This window comes from Arachis ipaensis, chromosome B2, assembly GCF_059453495.1.
Source record: "Arachis ipaensis isolate K30076 ecotype BB chromosome B2, ASM5945349v1, whole genome shotgun sequence".
Classification (NCBI taxonomy): domain Eukaryota; kingdom Viridiplantae; phylum Streptophyta; class Magnoliopsida; order Fabales; family Fabaceae; genus Arachis; species Arachis ipaensis.
In genome coordinates, this window is record NC_142437.1 from 636940 (window position 1) to 647695 (window position 10756).

At 34.4% G+C, this 10756-nt stretch overlaps 1 pseudogene across 1 annotated transcript; it reads left to right on the plus strand.

Annotated features, from left to right (window-relative positions):
• Positions 1-332: 332 nt before the first annotated feature.
• LOC107626622 (elongation factor G-2, mitochondrial-like) lies at positions 333-10414 on the plus strand (annotated as a pseudogene). The gene is made up of 16 exons (XR_015905183.1): positions 333-877; positions 1584-1805; positions 2366-2487; positions 2575-2725; positions 3360-3431; positions 4279-4375; positions 5403-5491; positions 6194-6260; positions 6670-6708; positions 7091-7261; positions 7344-7418; positions 7502-7570; positions 7670-7791; positions 9490-9615; positions 9902-10021; positions 10133-10414. The product of XR_015905183.1 is annotated as an elongation factor G-2, mitochondrial-like (transcript).
• Positions 10415-10756: the final 342 nt, after the last annotated feature.

Consider the following 10756-nt stretch of genomic DNA (forward strand, 5'->3'; position numbering starts at 1 on the left):
AGTTCTTATGTGAATGCCAATGCAAAAAATTTTTGATATAAATCTGAATGCGACTGAATATGAATATTGTTGTTTTAATTTAAGTAAAAGTGCAGTGTTTTGTCCAAAAAATTTAATTTAAAGAACCTATTAATCTGATTGGCGATAACTAACATTATAGTTAGCAATTTATCGGTCACATAGTCTTTGACTGTTAGTAATTAATGGGAGCCTAATTGTTTCATAAAGTTCGAAAACCTTGATTATAAAAAAATTCCATTAGACCAAAACGTGGGATATGAAATTTTCTGGATCCTATTTGGCCGTATATACTCTATTTTATTTATTAAAAAAAATCCTAAGAACATTTGCCTAATAATTTCCTATTTCAAACCACAGGGTTTACGCACCAGTAAGCCCCCCACAAAACCACAAACCAAACGACAAACCCTGCGCCACCTCTTCCACCACCATCATGGCACGGATAGCCAGGTCCTCTGCGCCGCGCCTGCTCTACACCTTCTTCTCCTCCTCCGTGCCCCCGGCATCTCCATCGCCGTCTCCGTCTCCGGCGTCGTCCCTCCTTGCCGGTGCATTCCACCTGCGGCACTTCTCGTCGGGCAACGCTGCTCGAGCGAGGGCGGCGGCGGCGGACAAGGAGCCATGGTGGAAGGAGTCCATGGAGCGGTTACGCAGCATCGGGATCTCTGCTCACATCGACTCCGGCAAGACAACTTCGACGGAGCGAGTGCTTTTCTACACTGGTCGTATCCACGAGATCCACGAGGTTCGGGGCAGAGACGGCGTCGGCGCCAAGAAGGATTCCATGGACTTGGAGAGGGAGAACGGTATCACTATCCAGTCTGCTGCTACTTACTGCTCTTGGAAAGACTATAAGGTAATATCTCTTTCTCTGCTATTGATAAACTGTTCCCCTTCTCCAAATGGTTTTGTTGTTTTGCTATTCCTCAAATGATAAAACAATATAAAAGTAGTTATTTACTCCAATTTTAGTCTAATTTTTCAAAAAGTAATTATTTCTTTACGTTTTCCGTAAAGAAAATGTGTATTGAAGTACCTGTCAATCTACTAGTGACTATGATGAATCAGTCAGTTTCATTTCAGTGTTGAAGTTATGATTGGAGTTGAGATTCAGTTGGATGAATTTTATGTGGTTATGAGTTGACTGAGCTCAGACTGAATTTAAGTATTAAATCAATTTTGAAGAGCTAATGAGCTTTTAATGTATAGTGAGATTTGAGTGCTGTTGTTACTGCAATCCCTAACATACTAATTATTGTTATGGATTAGTTATTAGTTATGATGGAGAATGGAGAAAAGGTTGAAAAGTTTTCTATGTGTAATCATTCTTAAGTGGAATTGAGAAAATAAAAAAGTTAGTCTGCTAAGCAAAAGTAAATTGTCTCGATGACAGTCAGAAATGTTGAAACATTGGAATATTGGAATAAGAATTCTATATTATACTTGCAGTACTGATGACTTCCTTCTTTCATCTCTTTGACTTGCTAATTATTTATACTTTCTAATTTTTGGGTAAAAATATAATTGTATTTGTATTTCTTTTGGGAAATTTGTCATTGCAGATTAACATAATTGACACACCTGGTCACGTTGATTTCACCATTGAAGTTGAGAGGGCTTTGCGTGTCCTTGATGGTGCTATTCTTGTACTTTGTAGTGTTGGTGGTGTGCAAAGTCAGTCCATCACGGTAGATTGACAAATGAGAAGATACGAGGTTCCAAGACTTGCATTTATTAACAAGCTTGATCGAATGGGAGCAGATCCATGGAAAGTTTTAAATCAGGTTCATTGGAGATTAATGAAGACCGTATAGATGATATGTTTTATAGTTTTATTGCCATTCATACGATTTTATGGAAGAGAATTTCGCAGATTCGGTTCCTCAATCCCTTGGTTGCTGATCTTTGAGAAATTAAGGAATTTGAAAAAGTTGAACCTCTTCTAAAGCTGATTTTTCATGATAAAACCTTCTGTAACCTGTTTACTAAAAATCTTCTATGACTTCACCTTAATTTTTATATGTATATAGCATCACATTAATTAAGATTTTGCAGCAATATATAAGCTATCCAATTTTAGTTTGGTAGTTTAGTAAGTATTATTTGTTATTACCTTTGTGCATTCTGGAAATCCTTTTAGTTTCCTTTTGATTCATTATATCATTGTCACCATACTTTCTTTTTTATTGTATTTATATTGATAAAAGAAGAATATCATTAATACGGATAGAAGGAGAAGGAGGATAAGAGATCATATATACAATAGCAAAATATAGCCAAAAGTGCTTACATCATCATTATAGTTGTATAACTTTTTTCTCATTTGAGGACTATACTTTTACAGGCACGATCTAAACTTCGGCATCATAGTGCTGCAATGCAAGTTCCGATAGGCTTGGAGGATGATTTTGAGGGACTTGTTGATCTTGTGCAGTTAAAAGCATACTATTTTCGGGGTTCTAATGGGTTTGTTTCAAAATTATTGCTGTTTATTACTAAAATTAATTCTCCTTATGGCTTACTTTTAGCATGCTCTATTGTTGCTTATTTCAGTGAAAAAGTTGTCACTGAAGAGGTGCCTGCAGATATGGAAGCCTTGGAAGTAGAAAAAAGGCGTGAGCTCATAGAAGCTTTGTCAGAAGTTGATGATCAACTTGCTGAAGCTTTTCTTGGTGATGAGCCCATATCACCTGCTGACCTTCAGGTCTGTGGGTTTTCTTTTTTCATTTGTCGGTTTTTTTTTTTCCTTTCCCTCATCCCTATTGAAGTTTGGTATTAACTGAAACTGAGTAGAGAGAGAAGATATTTTCTGAATCTGTTGTATTTATCCTAATCTAGCTGGTAGAGTCAGTTTCTTAAGTCCCTACTCTTCTAATCAAGTTAGAGAGTTTTCTAGCTTTCTCTATTAGGTATGTTCATTATTTGATTTATAGGATATGCATCGAATTTGGTTTACCTCTGACAATTATTTTGTTGGGATGTTTTATTGTTGATTACATAGAAGTCTTGAGCATTCTAGATGTGTATCAGAAATAGTAAAGGCATAGGTGTGTCAATGGGAAGTGGTCTTGTTATTTTATGATTATCAGTGAAAAAAATTGCTTATATTGTAATATGTATGGTTTCTGCTAATAAAAGTTGTAAGCATGGTTCTTTGGTTCTTCGTTGATGCTTAGTTCTTGCATTTTTCACTCACTTCGGCCTATGGTTTTTCACCAATAGATTATCATGAAGTCGATGTACTGCATTCTCCTTTAGCTTTATATGTAGTTTAGAATATTTAATTATTTTATTAAATATTGAGTTTTATTATTGTGATGTCATTTTTCTTTGAGCAGGAAGCAATTCGTAGGGCCACCATAGCACGGAAGTTTGTACCAGTGTTCATGGGTAGTGTTTTTAAAAATAAGGCAACCATTGAATTACCTTTAGTTATTATGTGTATTCTATGCTATATAGTCATTGCTTTCTGTATTCCTCCTCTTTACATTATTAATACGTTGTATCCTTATTTTCCATATGTACACAATGCACCTAATTTGGATATTTGTTTTTTTTTTCCTTTTCTTTTTTTGAGAACTTAAATCCTCTTGGCATAGTTGCCTCGACATTCTGTAATACACAACTGCTATAATGGTTGAGTATGCATATCATATGGGATCATAAATGGCATGCATCATGTTAGCAGGTATTTAATATTTGTCAGGATGGCTCAAAATATTAGGAGTGTAAAATATTCAAATATTGCAAGAGGTAGCTTAAGTTGCCCAACCTACTAGATCCTTTACGTTTGTTTTGATTGGATCATAGATGTCTGGGATTTTTGATCCCATCATATGCCCAAATGAAATCAAATACAGGTCAATTTATGACCATACACAATAAATATAAAGGAATAAAATATTTTGTCCTGATAAATTTTTATTAGAATGCTGCTGTGTTTATAACTATCTATTACTGACTACTCGTCTCCTATTTGTGTTCGATCTCCTATCTTGCTTGTGATATTCTGGATTGCTCTGTTAATGTGGCGTGTAATGTTTTGTAATTTGTATCATTTATTAAGTTACCTTTTGATCGGATTTGTGTAATTGATGAATCTTTTTATCATCAATTCGTCTCGGGTTGGTATCCTTGCTCTCAAGTTCAAACTCCCAAACCCCCAAGAGGTTCTCTTGTACATGCATATGCTTCCAGGCATCCCTATTTTTACCTTCTGCCTCTTATGCTTTTCATTGTCTTCTGTTACTGATACAGGGAGTACAGCCACTTCTGGATGGTGAAACTTAATTATTTGCCATGTCCAATTGAAGTTAGTAGTTATGCCCTTGACCAAACAAAGAATGAGGAAAAGGTACCTGATTTGTAAGATGTTTATCTTTGTTTTGCTTTGATATTATGATCTATTTGTCATAAATTGTCAATTGGCCTCTGAATTTGCAGGCTATTTTTTAATGATGATTTATAAGTTTCTTTATATTTATAGATTAGATATATATTTGAGTGGGAGTGAAAGAAGAATATTTGGTTTGAAGAATCATACAAGAAAATATATGGAAAATAGAGTAAAACCTAGAAAAAGGGGAAAAACATCAATTAAGAACTTGGTTAATTATTCGAATAATTAAATTTTCATGGATTTTTTAAAATGTAATTACTAGTTAAACATAATCCTTAAAAAAGTTAAAAATTCTCATGTGGACATTTTCTTGCATCTATAGTAGCATTTGTAAGACTCCAGGCAGAAAAAGTAAATACAAAATGAAAAATAACATAACTTAGATTTAACCGGGATGCTAACTATTGCATAAGTTTTCAAAATATAAATCACAACTTAGTCAAGGGAAGGTTAAATTATTTTGATAGAAAAAGAAATTTTATTAGGAGAGAGAAGAATGTACACAAGAGGATGGAATATCCTCACATGGATACAAAATGGTATCACCCAACAAACAGGACCATGTACTAAAGCATGCCAATCCCTTTGAATGTTAGCTAGAGGAAGTGAGGAACACCCTTAGACAGACCATGTACTAAGCACCAAAGCGAGGCCGAAAAGGTAATCGTATCTCAATTAAATGAGTAGTCGAAAAGGAGCTGTTAAAAGGCATGGACTTCCTTTACAAGTTTCAACCGAATGCGCCAAAACACTGAAAAGTTACCAGTTGTATTTGCTTCTTGGTATGATCCAAAACTCTGAATGTGGTAATTAGAAACTGATGCAAATCCATCGGGAAAAACCCAAGGATTTTAAATGATACCAAAAGGCCTCAAGAGTTCTTGCTGTGGCAATGAGAGGCCTGCAAATGATTTTGCAAGCCGATTTTGCATTTGTGCTCTTGTTTCTTTTTTTATTGAATAATTTATCTATGCACTTTCAGGTTGAGTTGACTGGAAGTCTTGATGGGCCACTTGTAGCGTTGGCATTTAAGTTGGAGGAAGGGCGGTTTGGCCAGTTGACATATTTAAGGTAATATAACTTCATACTCTTTTTCAACATATATATGGCAGTATCAAGTGAGAGAAGTTGGCTGTTATGAGAGTGAGAGCAATTCTTGGCTGCATCATCGTACATGAATGGTTGACGTACTTTAGAGCTCACATGATTACATAAAGAAGTCACATCTCGTATGAATGTATGTAACAACTGGTACCAATTGTAGGTAGAAAAGAGATCAAACAGTACAGAAACTGAAGGAAATGGGTAAAATCCAATGTGGCTTTACCCTTCCCCAGGTCATAAGTGTTCTTTACTGAGAAAGGAAAAAACAATGTGTGACAAATGGCAGGCTTTTGAGAGACCTGACCCTCTCCTAGTCTGATTCTAATCCCAACAATCTGAATGCCCTCCTCAGCATTTTGTCACCTCCCAATATACTCCCCAACTCTCTTTTCTAACAAAATCATTTCACTACCCCTCCCCACCAGTCTTGCCACCCAGAGTTACCAGTCCCTCAGGCCCATATTGCGCTCCCCTCCTCCCCATCCTGAGCATTTTGTTTTCCCACAACCGAGATTTACTCATTTCATTCTCACCATTAACCATTTTATCACTTTCCCTGCGTGTGTTTGTCTGCATATATTTTGTTTTGAATGTGTTAACTTTGTAAATTACACAAAATTATTGGATTGTTTTCTCAATTTTCCTTCCCCCCGGCTTTGGGTGTTGAAGAATTTACGAGGGTGTGATCCGCAAGGGCGAGTTTATTATTAATGTAAACACCGGCAAGAAGATCAAGGTAAAATCTAAGGCTTTTTGTGATTGTGTTATTCATGTGCATATGTGCAATTGAATCCTGGAATTTTTTTTGGCTAATGCTATGCTATAAATCATAGGTGTAACTCTCAAGATTTTTCCAAACACAACTTTGCAGTAGTGTTTTGTTGAAATCTTCAGCTTTTTATTATTTCCTTTAGATTTCATCTTGGGAAGAGTAATAAATTACATGACATAAGATTATAGCAATTATTCAATTTTAATCTACCCTGGGTTCATGAATTTCTTTAAAACTATGCACCAAAATTTTGTTGCTGTGCTACCAGTGATGTAATATTTTCACTAGTTAGATCATTAGGTCTGTGCTTTCATGTATCGCATTTCAAAATTAGAATGAATTTTTGGCTAAATGTTTTTCTTAATGGATGCAGGTTCCTCGCATAGTTAGGATGCATTCTGATGAGATGGAGGTTAGGTTTTGGATTTACAGTATTACTGGCGGATTTTCATGTTATTGGTATTTTTTTCTCATTATTTTTTTATGGTAAAGAGGAACTCTTATCCCCTTGTCCTACCCAGTTTGTTTAGTTTTCTCTTCATATTAAAAAAAGTCTTCTTTTATCAAGAAAAAACAAAAAAGAAAAGAAAAGAAAAGAAAAAGAAACTTTTGTTGGGTAGGTTATAGGCTATTGTTTTTGCTATATAGCTGTCAATCCTTCTCAACAGCTGTTAAACATTCTGAATTTCTGATAATTGAGTCTTTTGTTGTTAGCAGTCTCTGCCTATTGATGTAGAGAATGAATTGCACTCAATTTTGAACTTAATCTTGTAGTAATATGTTGCCTAAGTTAGTTTTATATTGGCCTTAATACATGATTACTTGTCTAACTTTTTTCCATCCATTGGTTATTAGGAGATACTTTTACCGATGGATCAGTTAAATACACAATGACTTCCATGAATGTTCCTGAACCTGTAATGTCATTAGCTGTACAGCCAGTTTCAAAAGATTCTGGAGGGCAAGTAAGTAGTTTCTTTATGTAATACACTGACTACCCTGTCCCAGCTTATCATGTATTTGATTTTCTTGGTATATCACTTGTAGTTTCCAAAAGCTTTGAATCGCTTCTAGAAAGAGGATCCTACATTCCATGTTGGTTTAGACCCAGAGAGTGGGCAGGTAATGTTCTATTCTATTTTTCTAGATCATAAAAGTGGCAAATTTGTTGTACTTGCAATGACATAGTTTACCTTTGTTGTTAGACTATCATTTCTGGAATGGGAGAACTACATTTAGATATTTATGTTGAACGTAGTCGGAGAGAGTATAAGGTACCTATTCCTTTCCCATGCATTAATGTTAATCCTTGCTGATACTGGTTTTATATTTCCTGCTTCTGGAGTTTCATTATTATGTTCCTACTTGTTAAGGTTGATGCAACTGTTGGAAAGCCCCATGTAAACTTCAGAGAAACTGTTACACAACGTGCTGATTTTGATTATTTACACAAGAAGCAATCTGGAGGGCAACGTCAATATGGACGGGTAATCGGGTATGTATCGGTAATTTTTATATTAGTTACCATACATAAGATTTTATTTTTATTAAAATCAGATTAGACATGTGGATTGCCCGAGAGTGGCACTTTGCACTATGATCGTCATATGCTCTAATTATTATTATTATTTGTATCCCACTAATTTACATCTCACATTTACAATATCAATAATCAAGATTTGGATTTGTTTCTCATGAAAGTGTTAGATATAAAATCGTGTCGCTGACCAACAATTTAAGTTCATGGGAAAGATGGTTCATATCATGGTATATTACTGTACCAGAACCTATTCTATGGTTGTTTTTGGGTCACCCCAAAATGTCTAGTCAACCAAATAGCAAGTCTTTGTCCAGTCTTGAGCATGAGAAGGTATATTATAGTTCCACATGTCCTAAGGATAAGGTGTGGTAGAAGCCTTTACAAGTCTAGGGCAACCCTCTCCCTTGAGCTATTTTTTAAAGTTTAATTAGAGTGACTGAGTTTCAATAATGGTGTAAGAGCTTCTATGACTAGTCAGAGGGTTCAATCCTTGTTGTCTCTCAATTATTCTTAATAAAAGCTGCATCCCAAGATAGGATGGACCTGTGCATTGTCCATTCTTCAAACTCAGAATAAGCGACATTCGTATGAAGGGGTCTGTTCGATATTAAACCATTCTTTTGAGTTTTACCTTTATCCAATTACAATAATTACAACTTTAGGAGAGATACTTACTGACAAACTGTTAGCATCAAAGATATAACTCCAAATAAAGTTTAATTGCAATTACAATTACAATTTTCAATACCCTATGGTTGGAGCATAGAAATCATGTGAACCAACCTTGCAAGAAATATAATGACTGTGACTTAGTCTTGATTAACTTTCTCTCAAACAATCGCATGTCTAAATATGCATAGACCTTGCATGCAAGGCAAGATTAGGGAGTAGGCACTGTTTGATCATTACAAGATTCTTTAATTATTTTTCCCCAAGTTTTAACTTACTGAATATTACAAGATAAATATGCCGTTGTAGTGTGTAAATTATATATTTTTTGTATTAGGCTCAATAAGTACTTTCTAAAAGATAAAAAAAAGTAACTTATATTAATCTTACAGCAAATTGTTTATTCAGAAATTACTTTTTGAGAAGTTCCTTTTAATATAAGCGCTTGACAAAAGAGGCATTTTTGTCCATGTTAGTTTTTAAACAAATTTGTCTCAATTTATATTCTTTTCTGTGTGGTTAGAAATAAAATTAAGTTGATGCGTTATTAAAAAAATTTAAAGTTAGTCAAAAAAGTTTTGTTAAATAAAAGGTGTTGTGAATTAATAAATGAAGAAAGTATACATCGTGATTTTCAAACAATGTCATCCAAACTAAATGCATGTCTCTTAGGAACAGAAAATTGCTGGTATTCAAGGGCAATCAAATTTTAGATAGGGATTTTCATTTACTTCCAGACTTCTCCATGTGTATAAATATCCTTTTTCTTTTCTCAATAAAAGTGTAATAATCCTTAGATTTAAAACAAATTGGATAAAGCCTTCTTCTCTTTGCTGTGGTTCTGGTTCTGGGCTAATGGCTTCCGTATAAAGTATATCTTACTTTATGATAGCAGCTGATTGTGAATTTGTGATGTTCCAACTTATCCCTAATCACCTTTTGTTTCTTGATGCTTAGTGAATTCACTATGTTCTATGTTTGCAGGTATATTAAACCACTTCGGGCAGGATCACCAACTAAATTCGAATTTGAAAACCTCCTTGTTGGGCAAGCTATTCCATCAGGTTTTATCCCTGCAATTGAAAAAGGTTTTAAGGAAGCCGCCAACTCGTGAGTGAAATTTTCATCATTGCTTATTTGTGATTTCTACTTTAAGTCTAATTGTCGTTCAACATATATTATCTTATTCCCCATGAATGTAATAAAGACCACCGAAAAATGTAATGATGGAATAAGTGAGCATTCAAAAGTAATTTATGGGGACTAAGAATGTAATATTGAGGAAGCCAAAGTTCATTCATTGGCATATTTACGAAACATCAATTTTATTATGCGATTCAGCCATGATAGTATTACAATACTCATTTTATGGTAACGTAATGTTGCTTTCATACAGGGGGGCTTTAATTGGACATCCTGTCGAAAATCTTAGAGTTGTCTTGACAGATGGTGCTGCTCATGCCGTTGATTCTAGTGAACTTGCATTAAGTTGGCTTCTATCTATGCTTTCAGACAGGTTCTTTACAATTCTGCATCCATATTCATAACATTGCTCATATCATCCTGATAATATTGTCCATAGTTTTGTGCTCATAGTAATGACCATATTCTTTGATATTTGTATCAGTGCTATACAGCTTCCAGGCCATTTATATTAGAACCTGTTATGCTTGTTGAGCTGAAAGTACCAACAGAATTCCAAGGAGCTGTTGCTGATGACATTAACAAGTGGGGTTCTTATTTTATTCTATCCTTGTTTCTCTTTTCAAATGGTTTATTTATGATATTGGTTTATGATATTGGTTTATTTTATTCTATCTTTGATATTGGTTTATTTATGATATTTTTATCTATGGTATACGATGTCAGATTTTTTTTTTTTATTAAATTTTAATTTAGGTTCAGAGTTTTTAAGTCATCTTAATTAGTGGCTAGAAAAACTGACAGAATGCTTTTTGAAAAAACACAAAACCTATGCTTTGCCTCTGATACCACTTTTAGACGGTGATTATAATGTGAAAAAGGTTAATGAACTCCTCAATTTTTAGATTTATATACACTAATTAATTATTACTCATAATTATAATATATAATAAAGAAGAACATGATGAGTCCTAATTGATCTTAATTAATTCTAGTATATCCTAATCGATACATAAACACACTTTAATATAATATTAATCATAGTTATCAGAACCAAATGACCAGGTAACCCGATTACTGGATCAACCGGTAGGTTATTGGTTTACCC